This window comes from Fukomys damarensis, unplaced genomic scaffold (genome assembly GCF_012274545.1).
Source record: "Fukomys damarensis isolate Sample0158 unplaced genomic scaffold, DMR_v1.0_HiC HiC_scaffold_11, whole genome shotgun sequence".
In the NCBI taxonomy this organism is placed as follows: domain Eukaryota; kingdom Metazoa; phylum Chordata; class Mammalia; order Rodentia; family Bathyergidae; genus Fukomys; species Fukomys damarensis.
In genome coordinates, this window is record NW_022900923.1 from 7,322,166 (window position 1) to 7,338,086 (window position 15,921).

At 49.3% G+C, this 15,921-nt stretch overlaps 1 long non-coding RNA gene across 6 annotated transcripts in view; it reads left to right on the forward strand.

Moving 5' to 3' along the window:
* Positions 1-15,911, forward strand: part of LOC104875139 — a 20,342-nt gene extending 4,431 nt beyond the window's left edge. The window contains exons 2-7 of one of the 6 annotated variants that reach the window (XR_004516591.1): positions 296-1,845; positions 2,708-2,838; positions 4,554-4,822; positions 10,863-11,552; positions 11,706-12,010; positions 14,246-15,252. This is a non-coding gene — a long non-coding RNA (uncharacterized LOC104875139). The other 5 variants (XR_004516593.1, XR_004516592.1, XR_004516595.1 and 2 more) reach the window with 5 other exon arrangements.
* Positions 15,912-15,921: the final 10 nt, after the last annotated feature.

Sequence of the window (15,921 nt, forward strand, 5' to 3'; positions counted from 1 at the left end):
AACCACTGAGCTAAATCCCTTGCTCCTTGTGGTTTTCTTCGAAGGGTCTTATCTGAAACAAGAAAACAACCTGCAGGAATGCTAGCAGCCCTAGGCAGGGGAAGCAGTCCCTTCCCCTGCCAGCAGGGGAGATTGCCCCTCAAAATTCCTGCCTAGCAACAGATACCATGGCATGTGGTCCTGGTTGCCCAGGATCCCTGAGCTCCCACCTATTTTCTCACCTGGTTATCCAGCCTTTCTGGTGATTCTGTGAATTACCTCCCAGTAAATTTCTTCCCCGTTTAAATCTTCACAGATCATCACCAGCCAAGGTGGATGCTGCTGTGTGTAGCTCTGGATGCTGGCTGTCACGCTTGTGAAGCAGAGAGCCCCACAGAAGGCAATGTGGAACTCGCCGCATACAAGGGGATGCAAAATCATGATAGCAACCACTTGTGGAGCACATTCTACGGCAGAGGCTTTAGCTAGATCAATCTTCCTTCCTCCTCAGAACAACCCTAGAGTAGATACCATCACTGTCATCGCCATTTTATTCACGGAAGCTAAGTTTTGAACTTAAAGTGTCTGTCTCCAGGGCCCATTCCCATCAAAACCACGTCAGAAGCCTGGCCCAAATCTGCAGCTTCCGTCAAGGCCCGTTACCTGCTGTCAAGCCCCAAGATTAAATGACTCATCCTCCACCAAGCTTGCCCTGAGCAACAGGAGATCTTTCCATTATTTTAAATCCTCCCCACACACTGCATCTTCTCTCTGTCTCGTTTTCATCATTATCTCAGATCCCTCTGAAGCCACACTCTTTACACTGGAAACCCCTTGCGGGTTCTCAACCTGGCTGTGCCACTCGGGAGCGGGTGGTCCCAGGCCAGTTACTTTGAGAATGGAAATGTGACTTTGGCCTGTTGCTGTGGGTGTGTGTGGTCTTCAAAATGCTGTGTAACTCCGGTCCACAGGGCCCTAGACACTCAGAAGGGTCAAGAGCTATAAAGGTCCCAGGTGCCTGCACCAACTCAAATGATTGGTATTTTGGTTATAAGAAAACAATGGGTGCGAATGTTCTTTATAAAAGCATTCCAAGCATTTCTGTTTTGATTTCTGTGTCTCTTAGCTGTCTCAAAGCCTATCTTAGTCTCGTATATGTAGTATATCTCTGAATTAATGGGTGAATGAATGAATACTCACCTGGTCCTTTTCCCCAGCTTCCTACAGGGGAATGGCAAAACCAATAATTCCCCATTTTGGTAGAATGATCAAATCCTGGGCCATCTCTGTTTCCTTGGTAGGAAGAGGCTTATGAACTTCAGCAGTTCCTAAACTGTACTTGCCTTTGATCCATGTATTTGCACACCCAGTGCTAGGTCACAGGTGTCTTCAGACAGATGGAGACCGGGTCCTTGCCCAAAGGAGCTGGGTCGGGCCAGGTGACCCTTAGCTTTCTTGGGCCACCTGGCTCAGGTGAGCTGATAGGTGGTGTGCTCCGCTCTGTGCAGCCCCAGTAACGGCCTGGCTCCCCGACAGCTCTGCGTGGCCCTTCTTCCCCCAGGAAAGCAGCGTCTCCCTGAGCTTCCGTTGCTCGGAGCCGGTCTACCTGCCCGACACCCAGAGGCAGGTTCGGAAGTTCGGAACGTTCTTTTTGTCCTTCTGTTCCGTCTTCCGTCGCTACCGTGCCGACAGCTGCGGGAACACATGGCGCTGGCTTGGCAGCTGCGGCGCACAGATGCTGAGCTCTGTAATGTCCTCCCTCTGCCGCTGCTCCGCAGCCTGTCTCTGGCTGCTGCCTGGGGGAGGGTGCGCTACGAGGCGCGAGTGGAGTGTGACGCCTGGGGGACTGCGCGCTGAGCAGGCAGGGTAGCTATGTTCTTCGATCCTCTTTGCCTTTTTCTCACTCAATGTCAGTTTTTAAACTGCTCTGCATGCCTGAGAATCTTTTCCAGCTGGCTTGGGGGGAGATGGTGAGGAGGTGTTGCGTTGCCTCCGTTCTCTGCGCAGTCTCCCCTGATCGCCATTAGTCCCTGGTGGCCTTCTTGCAGGGATCTGCTCATCTCTTCCCCGGGTCTTGCCCCTGTCTTATTTCCATGGTCCTCTCAGCGATTTCCTTGTAGCCAATTCTGACTGTGCCTCTTCTTTTCCTGAAACCCTTGCAGCTTGCAAAATAAAACCTGCAACTCTTAATGTGACTCAAAGCACCCACATGATTACCTGGCTTGGATTGCCCCGGCTTCACCTCGGCTTTGGCCACATCTGTTTTGACTGAAGCAAATCCAACCATTACTTAACATTCGTCTTGCATTTGTTCCCTCAGCCTAGGAGGAGTTTCTTTCTTCCTCTTATCTATTCCCTCAGCTCATTCTGAGCAGAGAGGTTTCTAAGGCCCAGTCTTCGGCATTGGCCTGACTCTGGATGAGACCGCTCCAGATGTCCCCTCCAGGGCCATCTCCCCGCAGGACAACTGTGCAGAGATACTCATTCAGTGGCCTTGGTATTAGGACTGGGATGCCTATCTGAGAAGTCACATTGCCAGCTCTGGAGGGGTTAACAGATTGTTGGATGGTTGCATGAGAAAGCGCACAGTTAACAAGGAGGGTGGGGGGCAGAGAGAAGCACAAGTAACAACACGGGCTGGGTCCCCCTCTGTGCTCCCGCATGCTCTGAACTTCCCTGTTCCCTCTTCGATTCCCTAATTCCGTGTTTTCCCTCTGTGTCCCCAAAGGTCTCTGATTTTCTCAAGGGTGAGAATTAGATGTTGTTCAACTCTGTGTCCCCACCATGGAGCAGGAAGTCAGGAAATGTTAGCAGTGGCACCCAGAGCAAGTGTCCACCTGGAAATGCTGCCAGGTCCAGGTGAGTAGCAACCCAAGGGCAGGGCCCTGGCATCCTCTTGGGTGGCAGAGTCCAGGACAGGACATGTGGGAAATCAGGAGGCTTCTGGATTCTGAAAATTTGGTACTTTGCTTTAAAAAATGAAAATCTGCTGGGTTGGGGATTTAGCTCAGTGGTTCTGCCACCTGCTTCACAAGCACAAGGACACAAGTCTGATTCCCAGTACCACAAAAAAAAAAAAAAAATCTGCCTTTCCATATTCCATAAAGTATGCTAGTCTGGGCACAAAGGCACTACAGTGTGCCTTCCCTTGTTTCTTATCTTTGCTTCTCCTCTGCCTTTTTTTTCTGGCCAGAGAAAATAATCATTAAAGAAAACTGCATGGCCAGGTGTGGTGTGCACACCTGTAATCTCAGCACTTGGGAGGCCGAGGCAGGAAAATCACCAGGAGTTCAAGGCCAGCCTGGATGACATAGCAAGTTAAAGCCCAGCCTGAATTACAGAGAAGGACCCTGTCCCCAAAATCAAAACAGAAAAACCACTTGTTAGTTGGAAGTAGTCTTTATATTTTTTTTCAGCTTTAATTGAGTTTATTGGTACATTTCAGGGATACAGTACAGTTACATTCATAGTTGGGATCTTGTACCTCTACATGACAAGTCTTGGTTCTCATTTTTTCCCCTTGTCCCTGCCCTCCCTTCACCCCCTCCTTCCCTCCCCACTTACAAACACTTTATTTCCATCTTTTCATTTTCTCATATTCTTTCTTTTCCCTTTCCTTTCCCCTACCCTTCCCACTTCCCCTACACCTTTAGCTCTTTTCTTCCAATTTCACATTGTCAATTATGCCATTAGGATCTTATATACCATTATAGTTTTTCACACCAGGGAAACTATTTGGTATTTACACACGTGTGACTTATTTATTTCACTTAGGAGTATATCCTCAATATGCACCCATTTTCCTATGAATGACTGTAATTTCTCATTCTTTGTTTTTTCAGCTTTAATTGAGTTTATTGGTACATTTTAGGGATACAGTACAGTTACATTCATAGTTGGGATCTTGTACCTCTACATGACAAGTCTTGGTTCTCATTTTTTTTCCCCTTGTCCCTGGGAAGTAGTCTTTATATATTTTTAAAATAGTGATTTTTATATTCGCCCTGTAGAGAAATTAGAAACTCCTGACAAATGAGAGGAGTTTAAAGCCTTGGTAATCCTCCGCCCCCAGCTGCCTGAACTGCTGCTTTGGAGGCAGGGGCGCACCGGCGTCTGGCCTTTGCTCGTCGTCACACACGCCCGGGGACATGCCTGGACACTCACTCTGGTGCCCAGCCTTGCTCCTCTCCTGTCTCCTCCGTGTACCAGCTGGTGACCCGCGTCATGTTGCTCAGCCTCCCTGCCTCAGCCTCCCTGTGGTCGGGCGGGGTTCACAGTAGGACAGCCCAGGGCCGTTGTGAGAATGAGCTGTTAAATCAGGTGTTTACAGCAGGGCCTGCTGCACAGTAAGCAACAGCTCACTAATTAACAAACATTTATTGAGGGCTTATTTTATGCCTGGCACGTTTTTATTAATTTATTTAGTTAGCGTGTGTTTGCAATGCATAATAAATGCATTCATTGTGGGGCGCCCGTTCGTGGACGTGTCACATCGTCATCTGGTTTTACTTCCTCTAGCTTCCCTCCCAACTCCCCCATCCCAGATCCTCTTCCTTTTGGCTTGTTTCTCGCAGGACCTCAAAGCACATACGCCAAGCAAGGGCTCTGCCCCTGGACCGCATCGCTGGGGACTGTTGTAGACAGCTGTTAATAGTCACCCGCTGTCCATGCAGCTGATATTCTGGTTTAAGAACCAGAACTACTGAGCTGAGCACCAGGAACCACGTCTCCTACTACCAGAGTCTTGTACGCATTCCTCATGAAGCTGCTTTTTCTGATTACAACATCTCACTGGGCCTCTTTGCAGTTTTCTGAGTCATAAAACCATTGATTCTTCTAAATGGTAATGTAGCATTTCACTAAATGAATATCATTACTTTGCTTAATAATATCCTCTGCTAAGTATTTAGGTAGTTTCCAGTTTTTTAGTGTTTCAAAGATTAACAGGATGAAAACCCTTTCAGGTGTTTCTTTGTGAACTTGGCTGGCTGCTCTGTCAGAACCGTGAGAGGCGAGGAGGTCAGGCTTTGGAAGGTGTGGCTTCAGGCGAGGTGTGTTCCTGTGGAGACAACCCTGCCAGTACTATAAGACCCCATCCAAACCCCAAAGCAACCTTTAATTCTTTTTAACTTTTGCAATTAGAGGAAAATGCTATCATGTAGCATCTTTATTTGCATTTCTTAACTTCCAGTGAAGCAGGACTTTAACAAGTACACGTACTGTGTTTCATTGGCTATTTGCATTTCTTCTCTTCTGAGTTGACTCTTTGTGTCTTCTGCGATGTCTGTTCTGAGTTTGCTGAGAAGATCTGGGATGTTGCTTCAGATCTAATACCTTTGCTCATTGAAAGATTCAGACTGGGGTTAAGCTTGGGGAGATAAACGTTTGCAGAGACAGGTGCCCAATTTCTCAGCTATGTATTTGCATTTTCCACTAAAAATGTCTCAGAGGTTGTAAATTTGAGCTTCCTGCACATCAGTATTAAACATGGTTTTAATACTAACAAGCAGGCTTTGTACACTGTCTCGGAGAGCTCAGCTGTGTATCTGGAGTGTGTGAGGGGTGAAAGGCTCCGCATGCCTGTGTGATCCACTGTGGTAGGTGTGGCATAGCTCAGTGTTCCCGTGTGCATCTGTGCTCGCAAAGGTATCTTGAGCTGAGCACAGGAGGCAAGATGTGGTCTTTGGGTCTCTGTGGAATTACACGAGGATCACTATTCTTCAGCCGTTCCAATTCCATCTCCCAAGGAATAGTTAGTTGAAAATTTGCTGCTTTTAGGAATACCACCCTGATTACCCACCCCTCCTCAGGTTGTGTCTTAGTTACTTTCCTTGTCATTGAGACAAAATACCCAGCACCCAAACTTAAAGGAGGAAAGGTTGATCTAGCTCACAACGTGTAGAGGTTTCAGTCCATAATCGGCCGGCTCCAGGGCAGGGTGACACGGCAGAGGGGCATCGCAGAGGAGAAAGCAGAGCTGGGCAAGCACAAGGCAGCAAGCAACAAGCAGCGAGGGACAAGCAGCGGCCCCCGTTGTGTCCCTTGCACCCTATCCAGGGTGCCCACATGTAGGGCAGGTAGCACTCACACACAGGGTGGGGCACCCTTAATCCTTTCATCCTGCCTGAGTCAATTCCTGCATCACATCCTTGATCCCACCATCGCATACCCTAGATCCAGCCACCTTTGAAAAGCCCCACCTGTGACTGCATGAGGCTTTGGGGGGACAGCTAGACAGGAGCCGTAACGATCGCTTCCTTAACTCGGAGCTTCCTAAACACGCACATTTCTAAACTTGCTGAGGCCCTGCTCAAAAGGGACCCTCAGTGTAACCCAGACATAGTTTTCCTCACGTGAGGAGCCTCTTCCTTGCTTAGGATTTTCTTTCAGTTGGAATTTGGGCTTTATTACATCACCGCATAACAGACCCAAGCCGTGGGTACTAAAGACTGGTATGGAATTGACTGATGTTCATGGGCAGATGGAGGGGAAGGCTGCATAAGCCACACCCAACAATTCATAAGGTGCAGGTTTCCACTGCTTTCCTCAAAGTTCCTCTTTATGTGTGGGCCTCAGAGTCAGTCTCCCCACCCCCCTTGCTGTCTTTGTCTGTCTGTCTGTCTCTTTCTTTCTCTGCTGCTTCTGTCTCTGTCTCTCCCTCACTCTCTTCTGAATTTCCCGAAGTCTCCAGCTGATCCTAGAAGATCAGGATGTCTAGGAAGATCAGGATTTTCCAGGTCAAGCTGTGTCCTTCCATTGGCGAAGGTACCGCTTGCTGAGTGAATGAAAGCTTCTCCAGGTTGCTAAGCTACGTCACAAGGGTTGTCTTGTCCCTTCACGCATCCCCCATTTTGCTTGCATCCTATCTCGGCCTCTGTTTCTCCACACTTCCCCCAGGGCTGTGCACAAAACAGATCCTCAACAGAGGCATGCCGGCCAGTCAGGTTCTCCTGTCTGTTCCATCACTAGCCTGGCGTGGCTCTGGAGGGTGCGTGAAAACTCACACAGGTGAACGGCAGAGGCGTAGTGTGTGCACGGTGGGAACAGCATGTGTAAGGGCTTTGACAGTGGGCACCGAGCTGATGGCACAGCCGAGGGTTGGTGTCAGCTCTGGAGGACTCAGCCCATTCCTCACCTCTGGCTTCAAGTGCATTCCTTTTCAATGATTTATTTATTTTTATTTATTTTTGCCTGGTTGGCTGGTAATGACTTCTTCTCCAGTTCCTTCTGTACTTTTCTTCATGGGCTGATCCTAGAAATTTCCAAGCCCCACTTCCCAGGCAGGGCTCTGCCTCCTCCTTCATTTATCCTGGAGAAAAGTTGCTCTCAGCCTCTCCAACCTAAGGCCACAATTATCTGGGCGCTGCTTCTGAGCCTGCTCCCTGCTGTTTCTCCACTGGCCTCTTCTGACCACAGGGAGACCAGGAGGAAGACAGCAGGGGACAAAGGCGGCGATGTACCAATGGCATACTGGCAGTGGGGCTGGAGGTGAGGTGGAAAGGAACCGTGGATGCCACTGAGGAGGAAGGTGGCCTGTTGCACTCTGCATGTGGTGTTTCCTGTTGATTTCCTTGTGGTATTTTTTGGAAACATGAAAATGAAAGATTTGAAACAGATGCAAAATGGCAGGAAGGAGCCAGGAGTCAAAAAGGAGCTTTGAGATATCCTTTTACCCAGGACCTACGCAGGCCGTGAGCACCCCGAGAGGATGGGCTCCTGCCCTGGGGTGAGCTGTGCCAGTGTAGAGCTGTCCGTGTCCCCAGGCTAATTCTTGTCAGGCCACCTGTGCCTGCCTTCACTCTCCCCTCTCCAGCACAGTCAGACCTCATGGGACTTCAGGAGGTGGATGCGGACCCTGAAGGATGAGCAAGTTTTGCTTTTATAATATTTGTAAAGGGCCACAGGTGTTTTCCTTTCCTTCCCCAACAGCCTCCAATTGAAGGAAGTGTCCGGCATGCCTAGCCCCTCTGCCTAGGCCGTAATTAGACTCACCCTGCCCCTCGTTGGCTCAAAACATGCACCGAACCCTGCCCTCTCTCAGGATAGGTGCACAGAAGAGCTCAGTGCCCATGATTGCCTCTGAGTTGTCCAGGTTCCGGTCCTTTCCTGACAATCCCCTGGCCTCCTACCCCTGATGTCTGTTTCCTAAACCCATGGTGGTCCCTAAGCTCTCCCTGAGATACCCTGGGTCTCATTTCTGTCCCTCTGGCTCAGAGCTGGCCTGCCCAGCTCCCTGCCCTACCAGGAAGCCAACCCTCACCCTTCTTGCCCAGCCTGCCCTGCTGAGGCCCCTGCCTGGCAGGACGTGGCGCCTCTGATGACTAAAAATAGGAGTTGTATAAAAGAACGGTGGGACCCAAATAACGTTGGCAGCAGGAAATGTAATGATCCTCCAAAAATATGGCCCTGTGCTTCCCCAGGAGCCCTGTCCCTGCTTCAAAGCCTGTGAACTATCTTTATTTTGCATTCAAACTATCTTTTGGGGCCAGGTTTCCTTCATAACACAGCTTATTGCAAAACGGATCTGAAACCCTAGGGAGTTTATCTGTAGTTAGGTTTTTTTTTTTCTTTTCTTTTCTTTTTTTTCTTCTTTCCAGTAACTGTGAGTCGGAGGTATTCCAGCCATGACTAACTAAAGGACTACTCTGTTTCATGACATCTAATCAGGTGGATGTCCCACTGGGAGGATGGATTGTGCCCTTTCCCCCCAAACTGGATGGAAGAGATAAAGAGATAAAACTCATAGGTTGTTTTATTTTTTAACAAATCAACAGCATAGTCCTCCTGTGAAATCTTCTCATGCGCCCATTATGCGTACAACCAGGTTTAGTGGGGAGGCCAGAGGGCCTGTGGGGAGGAGACTTTGTCCTTCAAATGGCTGGGGTGGTCTGGTCTGCAGAAGTTCTCATTTGGAGCCATCTTGGATCCCGGCGACAGAGATGGAAATGGCCCAGTCTGACCGAGCTATCCCCGTGTGCCCTAGCCCAAGATCGGCCTAACTTTGGAGATGCGGAGGGTCCCCGTGCGACCAGCACTGAGCAAGTCATTTCCCAGCATTTCCAGCTCCAGCTACATAGACAGCATTCGGGGTTCTGAGGAGCCCGGGCTGGACTGTGAGCTCCGTATTTTATTTTTAGTCTGATTTTCTAGCTGAGACAGCAGAAGAAATGATTCACTGTACGTGTGTTATGCTTGAACACCACAGAGGGCACAGTTGGTCCAGAAGGTCAGGGGTCCAGAGTATGTGACCAGCAAGGATTGTTTCAGTGCAAGCAAGGCTGGTGTCTCTGAGGTGGTCCAGGAAACTGGACAGCAGTGGAAGTTCTAGATCCACAGAGAGATGGACAGTGGATGCAGCCCAACATCTTGGCCCAGAACCTCAGGCCCCTACATTCCTTATTTCTGCTCCTTTGGCCTCCTGGTTGCACAAGCCGGAGTTGACCTAGACTTGCGCCTCATCTTTCTTCCCCTAGGCTCCAGCGGGAGCGTTGATTCTTCTGTGTGCCTGTCTTGTCTCAGCGGTCCCCAGGAAGAGGGTAGCAAAGGCAGGAGCAACAGCAAGGTGTGGCCAGGGCCTCAGATACAGTAAACTGGAGCCTTTCTGGCTTCCTGTCAGCCTAGTAACTACAGCAGCCCTGGCTGTGGGAAATCCCTTCCTGGTCCTCTATTACTTTCATCCATGCTACCTCTTGTGGCAGCTCATGTCTTTCTCTTTTTTCCCTTTGGTGCCAGGGATCAAACTCAGGATCTTGCATTTGCCAGTCCGGTGCGGCTCCACTGGGCTATATCCCCGGCCCAGCTCATGTCTTGAAGTAGGCTCGCTTTTCCTTTCCCAAAGCTCTGGGCTTTGTGAACAGGTTGGCAGCATTCTGCCTGCACTTTCCACATGGCTGTAAGCCCCCATCCTCGACCTGCCAGGTGGGATTTGAAGCATGACCTTTGGTACCTTCCACAAGTGCACCAGCCTCTGCCTTGTCTTCTTACGAGCAGTCCCCCGGGGCAGCTTCTCTGCAAGGTTTTAGTCCAGGGTCTGCACTGAGCTGCATCTTGAGCCCAGATTTGGTGATGGATCTGTGGCTGAGGACTTTTAGGAGCATCAACAACCCTAGCTCATTCAATCTCAGGGCTCAAGGAGCCTCTAGGGAAGTGGTGCCCATGCTTCTGGAAGGAGAGTAGGGGAGAGATTTCAGAGGTTTAGAAAGACTCCCTGCCTATAAGCACCTTTCCTTCTGGTCCACAGAGCACTTTTAATGTAAGGCAGATCCCTTGTTAAAATGTGGAGACTGCCTGGTTTGGAGGCTCTGGGCATGGGCTGCCTGGTTTAAATCTTGGCTCTGCCAATTCCTAGATACTGAGTTGGCCCCTCTGCCTCTGTTTCCCGGGCTGTGACATGGGGATGATGATGGTTTCCACTTCACGAGGTTATTGTGAAGTTGAAACAAATTAATACTGCTAAAGCTTTAGGAGATGCCTGGAAGAGAGCCAGTGCTCTCTAAACAAACAAACAAAAGTTCTCGGAAAAGGCCTGATGGTTGCACTAATTCCAGAAAACACCAAGGCAGGAATGAATGGCTTCCTTGCACCTCATGCAGGAGGCTGGGAGCAGGGAGCAGGAGTTGCTGGGAGCATGAGCCAGGTCATAGCAGCCCCTGGGGCCTTTTCAGAGCAGGGACCAAAAACCAAGAAGTACAGTCACATGTTGAGCATCTGCCCTAGGCCAGACCCTTTGACGAGGATCCTGTTGCCTGGTTTACCCTCACAGAGTCCTTATGAGAAAGGTAACCTTCTGTCCCTATGGAGGAGACTTTTCAGTTGGCAAGGGATGGAGCCAGAAGGTGGAGGTTGTATCCCCACCAGCAAACTCTCTACGTGTCCACTTACAGATCCACGAAGGAACTTCTGGTCTTGATTTGCTTTCTCATGTGAGTAGCAGCACCCAGATGCTGCCGTTTGTACGATCAAGAAGCAAATGTGCCTATGGGAGGGGCACTGGGCGAGGCACTGGAAGACCCAGCTTCCCGTCTGGATCAGCCACTTGCTGGACAACAGAGGTATTTACCTGTGCTGGGCAACAGAGTGGGAGCTAAGAATGGCCGGGAGTACAGCGAGGAGCAGAGGAGACCATGGCATTTATAGTCACCAAACCCTGAGCGCTCACTGCGTTTCCTGCCATTCTAATACAATCTAGGAAGCACTTTTGAATTGAAGATTGTGGTGTTCCTATGAGTTTGGACCACGTGAGCCAGTTTTGCTACACTCAGGCTGAATACTCGGATTCCAGAGCTGGGGCCCCAAACCCTGTGTGGCAGAGAACAGACGCCCCTGTCCTCCCTCTCAGGCCTCACCTGGCTTTTGGCCTCCCTCTTCCCACGATCACATGAACAGCAGGTCTGTTCAGAGTTGCTCCTGAATGCGAAAGCCAGCAAAGGCCAAGAGGCCACACTGAAGCCCCTGAGAATCTCTGCAGAGCCGGGTCCCTACGAAGCCAGTTGTTTGCAGCAGTGGGGTGTTGGGAAGGCTCCGGACTCCACGGGAGGAGAAACGTTTCTGTGCAGTAAAGAAGGCGATGAAAGGTAAGGGGATACTAACAATAAATCCAGGGCTCAGTTCAGTGGTGTGTTTGTGTTCGCCTTCAGTCCAGGGCCGCCCTGGCCTTTTCCAGCCCAGGTCTGTCCCGGTCTGTCCACTTGCTCTGCACAAAGCCACCTGTGTTTTGGTGTTACAAGGGTCTCCCTGATTCTGTGCTCCGGGAGATGCTCTGCCCCTTCTGCCTCCCGAGGCCATTGTGGAAGAACATCAAGGAGCACAGACAAAGCGAGGACCCCAGTGTGGGACGCAGGCTGGCTGACACACGCCAGCAGAGGTGTCGGCACGCTGGAGGACCCGAGGGAGGGGACCCCGAACTCCAGGAGCAGCTGGTCCTTCCTCAGCAGTGCCCCTGCGGTGCTCAGAAGAGCCCCAGTGAGAACCTGCTTGTCCTGGAGGAGAGGGAATTGAAAAGACACCTCACCCCGAGGACTCCCGGCTTGTGGTGAGTGAACCCAGCCCTACCCCAACCACAAAGAGAAAGGACGCTCAGACACCAGCATCTTACTCTGTTCATGCTGACGTTTAATTTAAAATAATAAAAGGTTATCACTTAAGTAAAATGAAAGAGCGGAGAGCTACTGGGTATGAATAAAGATTGTTTTGTATGGCAAGGCCCCACGAGAGCAAATTCCTTGGGAAGCAGCCCAGCACGTGGCATTTTTCATGCCTCCCTCTCTCAAAGGCTGGTTCTGTGGGGTTTTTCAGTGAGAGCCCCAGGATGGAGGAGTAGCTATCTTCTCAGCACAGAGTCCCCCTTTTCCAAAGGGAAGGCAGATTTGGGAAGCTGGCACTGGCCCTGCCCAGATGGCAGCCAGCAGCTGCCTCTGGCAGGGGAAGTTCTCACTCTCGGCTGCTGGCTGCCGGCCCCTCCCATTCCCCGGCAGAGCCGGCCTGGCCATTGGAAGGACGGACTGTGAGCGCGGCCCTGCCAGCAGCTCCGACACCCTGACCGACCGCTCCGCTCCCCTCTGGCTCCAGGCCTGGCCGGTGGCTGCCGCTGCCCAGCCCACCTCGCCGGGCTTGGCCCTGAGCTCCGTGGTACAGCTCCCGATGCCTGGGCTGCGGCACGGGGACAAAGGGCAGGGTGGCTCAGACAGAGAGAGAACCACAGGCAGATTTGGGTGACGGGCCTGATGCCCAGGCTGGCCAGGGCCGCCCTCTTCCCTCTCCAGATCTGCTCTCAGTTCCATGGACTCACGCTCTCCGTGCTGGGAGCCTTTCCTTTCTCCCTCTCTCTGCCTCCCTCCCTTCCTCTGTCCCTCTCATCTCTTCCCTTCCCTTCCTTCCTCTTCACTTCCTCTTCGTTCTCTTTCTTTTCACCGTTGCTTTCCTTTCTATTCCTCCTCTTTTCCCTTCTCTTCTTCCTACTCTCCTCTTCCCTCCCCTCTGCCTCCCTCCCTTCCTTCTTACCATCCTTCCTTTCCTCTGTACTTCTTTCTCTGCCTCTGTCCTTCACACTGGTTTCCGTCTCACTTCCTTTCCCTTTTTCCTCCTTCCTACCCTTTCTTTGTCCTCCCACTCTCTCTCTCTCCCTCCTTCCTTCCTCCTTATCTCTCTTTCCTTTTTCTTCCCCCATAATGTATTTTTCCTCCTTTCTTGCTTCTGTCCCCTCTGCTCTTTCGTTCCTCACACCTTATGAGCCTCCCCCCATCGCCCCATAATTTCTAGGAGAAACTAATGTGACTGTATTTGGCCTTTCTGTGAAGAGCTCAGCCCAAGGAGGGGCCGAGTATTGGGATGAGTCTCTGACAATTAATGGTAATAGAATGTGAGCACTGTAAAAGCACACAAATTACTAGCAATACAGAAGAGCCATTAATTTCTGCTTGACCCACTTTGGGGAGAAGTTGGCTGAGGAGCTGCCATTATTTTTTTTTCAATTTAGTTGCTCACTCTGCTTTTTATGTTCCTGAGAAAAAGGTTTAATGTCTCACAATATGGCTGGAAAAATGAAAGGTTGGCCTTTTGTTTCCATTCCTACATATGACTCAGGTCTGAGTAGTTAGTTATAATATTTAGGATCAAAGTTTGCTCTGAGTTTCTGAGTGGTTTTATAGCCAGACAGCTCAGCAGGTATTTGTTAAAAACAAAATAAACTGGGGCATTAGTCAGTTTTCTATAGCTATGAGAAAGTACCTGAGCTAAAAGTTCTTATAAGGAAAAAAGACTTATTTTGGTTTTAAGGGATTTCATCCTTGGTTGGTTCTCTTTCTTGCTTTGGGCCTGTGGTAAAATAGCACACCAAGGTGGAGCAGAGCTGCTGACTTCACAGTGTCTAGGAAGCAGATGGGAAGAGGAAGGGCCAGATCCCAGGCTCCCCTGCAAGGCCACGCCACCAATGACCTCACCCCCTTCCATTAGGCCCTACTTCCCCGGAAGGTTCCATCACCCGATAGTTCCACCGGCTGGTGACCAAACCTTCCACACTGGATTCTCAGGGTGTGTTTCAGATCTGAACTGTAGCACTTGGTGTACAACTTCATTATGTTTGTCTTTGGCTGGGTCATTTCTACTTAGAGAAGCCTTCGAGATTTTACTGAAATGTGCTTGCTTTCCTTCAATAACAATGTTTCTTCTGAAATAGACCCTTTGTAAATCTTTCCCTCTCCTCAGTTGGAAAAGTTATACCAGGAAAAAAGATATCAACACCTAATTACCTCTGACATTTTTGGTGCAGGTGGAAAATTCTCTCTGAAACCGGAAGCAGCTATAGAATCAGCAGCAGAGCCTCCAGAAGCACCGAGTCCAGTGGTTACCAGATGAAGCTCCCATCTTGTACTACATCTTGAAAGCACAGGTGTGCTGCCCCAGAACTTCAGGAAGTAGTGCAGATGTTTCTTTGTCATTAGCATCACCCTGGTAACATAATTAGCATGTACAGTTAAAGGTGAAGAGTAATCTTGAAGACATCAAATAGTCCTTTTCACAGTGGGAGGCAAGCGGTCGGCTAGGTGGTTCAGAAAAGACTGCCGAACCACTCTGCATGTTTGAGCTAATGAGGAGGTCAGGGGTCCGGCATCAGAAGCAGTTGGTGACGCCACGGAATGTGACTATAGACTGTACCCTGTTCACTGCTGCTCTCTCGCAAAGGACACAAAGTTTGCCAATGTGATATCCAAATGCAACATGCTAAAATGATGATCACTTATGTGAAAGCTTGCTCATAAATACTACTACACAAATATTTATTGCAGCTTGGATCATAATAACCTTTGCTTTTGTTGCATTGTGCTTTGTTTGGGATTTGTTGGCTTCATTTAAAAATAATAATAATTCATTCTTGGCAGGAGCGTGAATCTGAGGGTTTTGGCAAATGCAAAGAGTCACTAAAGTACCACCACAGTCATGACCTGGAGTGGTTTCATCCCCTCTCTTGACCCTAGTCTTCCTCGGTCACCTTTATGTTCTGCCTCTTCTTTGGTTCCCAAGGCCAGCTAGCCGCTGATCAGCCTCCTGGGTTTTCCAGTGTGCTCTACCGAGGGACCCGTATGGCACATGTGCTTTGCCTTTCAGTGTACAGGGCGGTGTGACCTCTCCGCTGAAGGTATCGGTGGTTTGCTCTTTCTCGCTGCTGAGCGGTGACCCCTGGGCATTGCCACAGCTTGGTGAAGTTCACTCAGTTGTGTTCCATTTGGGGCTGGGATGATAAAGCTGTGATGAGCACCAGTGAAAGATTGTATGCGAATGTAAGGTTTCATGTCACTTACTTAAATATATAGGAGTAGGTTTGCTGGTACGTGTTTGCAACTTTATACGAAACTACCAAAATGCACTGTTTTGCCTCCTTACCAGGAATGTATAGGAATTCTATTTGCTCCACATGCTGTATTTAGTATAAAATTTTAAATAGTTATCACTCTAAAGGGCACGTAATGGTCCCTGTGTTTTATTTTGTTTTCTCAATGATTGGTGAGGTAAAGCATCTTTTCACTTACTTACTTGCTGTCTGTATATCTTCTGTTGTAAAATATCTGTCCAGCATTGCAAAATTTTTCTCCTGTTTTCTTCTAGAAATTTTGTAATTTTATAATTTAATATGGTTCATTTTGAATTAATTTGGGTATATATTTTATGCTGAGATTCTTTCCTTCCTTGCATTTTTCTTTTTGCACGTAGACATTCCACTGTGGCAGCACCATTAGTTGCAAAAGACTCCCTGTTGTCTTCAAAAGTGAATCGACTGTGTTCGTGTGTTTGGTGCTGGAGCCTTCTTGTGCTTAACATCTCTTCTAGCATACTCTCTGTCTCTCGAAATAAATGCTTTCCCCAGGACCAACAGCACACCAGATGTGGCCCAGTGCCCCTTAGTACCTGAGAAGCTAAAAAAAAAAAAAAAAAAAAAAAAAAAAAACC